Source organism: Zalophus californianus, chromosome X (assembly GCF_009762305.2).
Source record: "Zalophus californianus isolate mZalCal1 chromosome X, mZalCal1.pri.v2, whole genome shotgun sequence".
Classification (NCBI taxonomy): Eukaryota; Metazoa; Chordata; class Mammalia; order Carnivora; family Otariidae; genus Zalophus; species Zalophus californianus.
In genome coordinates, this window is record NC_045612.1 from 97,390,439 (window position 1) to 97,395,153 (window position 4,715).

The window sequence follows — 4,715 nt, forward strand, 5'->3', positions numbered from 1 at the left end:
AAAATCTTCAAAAAATTTTTTTCACTAACTACATTACCAGGGGGGATTAATTGAAAAGCATATTCTCTAAACTAGAACAAGGCAGATGTCCCCAAAGATGGCATGAGCCTGATTCTAGGCTTCCAAGCTACAGTGGCCAGAATAATAAATCTCTTTTCCCCACCATAAGAGAACCAAACTATGAACCAATCATAGTCCTCTCTTCTCCCTTCTTTCATCTATTCCCTTTTCTGGATTTATTCAAAGATTTCACCTCCCAATATGCAATTTGGAAGAAAAGAGCTAGAAATTAGAAGGGATTATTTGCAACCAAGTATGTTTGGCTGCTTAAGAAACAGCAATGTGAACAGGGACACGGACAAGAAAGGCTATGAATGTAGTACATGCTACAGAGGATAATATTTTATACACTTCACTTTTCAAAAACAGAATTGCAAACTGCATCTGAGCCACTTGCTGATGTGTGGAACTTGAAATTCAAAGCAGGAAAAGATCCAGCTTCTCTCAAACATAATCTCACTAAGTGTCTGATTTCTCTCACTGAATATTCCCCTTTTGGCTATTCCATATTGATCCGGGTGGCATGCAACTCAACCTCAGATTAGGCCTCAGAAAGCTCACATGACTAACATCAATATTCTGTTCACTTTGACCCAGGCTGAGGCTGCAGGAAATGGTCTTAAATTCTAATGAGAGGGATGATGAAGGAGGAAACCTCAGAATTCTAAAGCTCCAATAAAAGTAGATTATAACAGGCCAGTTACCAGAGGCGGCAGCAGCAACGGAGGTGAGCGGGTCCTTGTGGCCTAGAAAAATCCTGCAAAAATGTCTCTGTACCCATCTCTTGAAGACTTGAAGGTAGACAAAGTTATTCAGGCTCAAACTGCCTTTTCTGCAAACCCTGCCAACCCAGCAATTTTGTCTGAAGCTTCTGCTCCCATCTCTCAAGATGGAAATCTCTATCCTAAATTGTATCCGGAGCTCTCCCAGTACACGGGCCTGAGTTTAAATGAAGAAGAAATCAGTGCAAATAAGGCCTTGGTCCCTGGAGCATCAGTTCAGGGGCAGTTGGTAGCAAGACCTTCCAGTATGAACTATATGGTGGCTCCTGTAACTGGTAACGATGTTGGAATTCGTAGAGCAGAAATTAAGCAAGGGATTCGTGAAGTCATTTTGTGTAAGGATCAAGATGGAAAAATTGGGCTCAGGCTTAAATCAATAGATAATGGTATATTTGTTCAGCTGGTCCAGGCAAATTCTCCAGGCTCATTGGTTGGTCTGAGATTTGGGGACCAAGTACTCCAGATCAATGGGGAAAACTGTGCAGGCTGGAGCTCTGATAAAGCACACAAGTTGCTCAAACAGGCTTTTGGAGAGAGGATTACTATGACTGTTCGTGACAGGCCCTTTGAATGGACAGTTACCATGCATAAGGATAGTACTGGACATGTTGGCTTTATCTTTAAAAAATGGAAAGATAACATCCATAGTGAAAGACAGTTCTGCAGCCAGAAATGGTCTTCTTACAGAACATAACATCTGTGAAGTCAACGGGCAGAATGTCATCGGGCTGAAGGATTCTCAAATTGCAGACATACTGTCAACATCTGAGACTGTAGTTACTATTACAATCATGCCTGCTTTTATCTTTGAACATATTATTAAATGGATGGCACCAAGCATTATGAAAAGCCTGATGGATCACACCATTCCTGAGGTTTAAAAGTCAGGGCACAATGGAAACTTCACCAAACTTCTCCAGTTTACTTCTTGGGCAACTTAACTTTATATTATGCACATGAAGCTTTCTAGGAGCCAGAGAGCATCCGCTGCATGAAGACCTTTCTATCTTACATTATGGCTGGAATGTTACTGTTTGGATTGGATATCTTGTTCACACTTCAAGATCAGTGTAGCCTTATCCTGGTTTTATAGATGTGAAACTTTGGACAGATTTACTGATTTTCACAGAGTAGATTCTCTACTAGAAACCCGATGTTTTTACAAGCCATTATGGTTAGAATGACTGATACAGGCTTAGCTCTGTGTTAGAGCCAATCACCTTTATCTTACATCAAGTAGTGCTGTTCATATTACTTTAGTTCTATGGTATAATTGCGTTTTTAATGTGTTACCACAGTATGTAGAATGACTGCTTTTGATGGTGTTTTAGTTCTGTGTGTGTGTGTGTGTGTGTGTGTGTGTGTGCCCCCGTGCGCCTATAAAACACCAGTTAAGTACACTGGTTTCATTCCATGTAAGCATTATACAGTGTATGTAGGTTACAAGAGATTGTGTTCATCATCATTTAATTGTAACTACCTTTACTTAATATGCTTCAACTGTAGCCTTAACTGTTAAGCATCTAGAATAAAAGCCAAAATGTAACTATTGCTGCCTTTCTAAAACCCAAAATGCAGTTCTATGTTAAACTGAAATGTACACTCACCCAGAACAATTTAATGGTACATACTGAGCTATAGCATAGTTGCTTAGTTGCATTTGAGATTTTCTAGTCAATTGTGTAATGGAAATTTCTTTCTTCTAGAAGTTACCGGTATTACTTTGTGAGAAATGAATCACTATATATTAAATGTAAAAATTCTTATACTAAATAGGATAAACTTTTGACTCCCTTTATTCATTTGTAGATTAAGTGGAATAATACCTAATTTTGTCATTTACTCTTAACATTCTGTAATCTAGCTACTTTGGGACGGTCTTAGGATGTTTCCCAGGTAATTTGTTCCATTTCCTGACCCCTCCCTGCAAACAAAATGGCAGTGACACTTTATCCTGATTTTTTTCTTTTTGGTTTATGCCCATTCCATCTTAATTAAATATGTATTAAAAAAAGTAGATTATAACAGAAAAGTTGTAGTAAACACAAGGGTTAAGCATGGAAAAGGCTGGCTAAACTGTTAAAAGCATGGAACAGATAGAAGTTAAATCAATTTTTCATTTGTTGAGTATTTCAGAACTGAAAGTTGAAATAAGACTATGTAAAATGCCTATCAGTTTACTTACCTGAATTCTCATTTACTTGAAAAAAAGAATAAATTTTCCTCAATATAAATAAACTGAATTTATATTGTGAAATACTAAAGCAATCTGTTCATCTTAACCCAATATCCAAATACGTATGGAAATTTTATGCTACATTGTATTGTAAGCAAAACGAGTTCTAGCTACAAGTCATGTGCTGTGATTAGCTATAGATGTGACTTTACCCAAATCACTTTACCAATGTGAGCCAGCTGCAGGGTGGTTAAGTGAGAATGTGCCAGCTCTCGTGGCAAATCTCCAGCAAGATTGCTTCACTTCCTAATCTATGTGAATGATGCTGCCTGTGGTGCAAATATATTCCCGTCTACATGAAGAAATCAAGTTCCTGTGGGCTTCAAATGGGCAATTAGGAGAAAAATGAAAAAATGGCAGCCTGGATTCAAGAATGGGCTTGAAAAGAATTTCTGGACAAGGGTCACAGTTCTAAAGAGGTACAACAACTCCCAGCATGCAATGGCTCTGCTCATTATCTTGACATCTTTCTCATGACTACTCGTTTTTTGTTAAAGTTTATTTATTTTTTTTTAGTAATCTCTACACCCAGTGTAGGGCTCAAACTCACAGCTGAGATCAACATTAAGGTGCCGATGACTGGTCATTTTTTTAGTCAAATAGTATATACAGTAAAATGCCATAATATGAAATATACAACTCAACATAATATTTTTGAGATTTCACTCTTCTTGTTACTGAGAATTAAAAAAACAAAACAAAACTTGGCACGTAACAACTCCATTCAAACCCCTGCACTTAAAAAACTTAACCAGGCATGCCTGGGTGGCTCCATCAGTTAAGCGTCTGCCTTTGGCTCAGGTCATGATCCCAGAGTCCTGGGACTGAGTCCGCATTGGGCTCCTTACTCAGCAGGGAGCCTGCTTCTCCCTCTGCCTGCTGCTTCCCCTGCTTGTGCTCACACTCTCTCTCTCTCTCTCTGACAAATCAACAAATAAAATCTTAAAAAAAAAACAAAAAACCAACCAAATTCTAGCATGGCTTCTAGAAGCTTAAGAGCATGTCTCTAGGATAACTCCAACGTCCCCTCAACCCCCTGGAAAATGACTACCTGAGAAAGTTCAAGACTGCCAGGATAATTTACTGTTTGTTCCAACTAAAACTTGGTGATAGGCAAATGGGCCTCTAAGCCCCCTTTAAGAGCAGTTACTTTAGGAAGCTTGCAATTATAAATTCTTTCTCTGCCCCTTTAAGATATAAATCTTCTAGCACCCAAAACTATCTCCTCAAAGACCTGAGAGCCATCTCTTTGAAATGCACACAATCAAGAAGATGACTCTTTTTCTTGATCTCAGACCCTATGAGAGAGTAAAGTCCTAACTTCAGTGTGTGTACCATTGCCTCCTTTCACAAAGGTATGAGAAGTTTGTTTCTCCTCCAGATAAACACCACTTAGCAAGTCAAGATGGCTTAGTCACAAGGACCAACATCCCCCACCCCATTAAGATCTCAGTGCCTTTCTTTTAGCACACCTCAGCCTGTAAAATGTCTGCTTTGTTTCAAGGGAGTTGAGTCCAGGTGACAGTCCCCTCTTAAAAAAGTTATTACCGAATAAAATCTGTCTTTATGACTTGAGTGCCTGGCTGTATCTGTTATATTACATTTAGCAATATTTTTTATGTCACTGAATAGAATTT

General features: G+C 38.7%; 1 pseudogene; it reads left to right on the forward strand.

Annotated features, from left to right (window-relative positions):
• Window positions 1-776: 776 nt before the first annotated feature.
• On the forward strand, window positions 777-1,723 carry LOC113930272 (annotated as a pseudogene).
• Window positions 1,724-4,715: the final 2,992 nt, after the last annotated feature.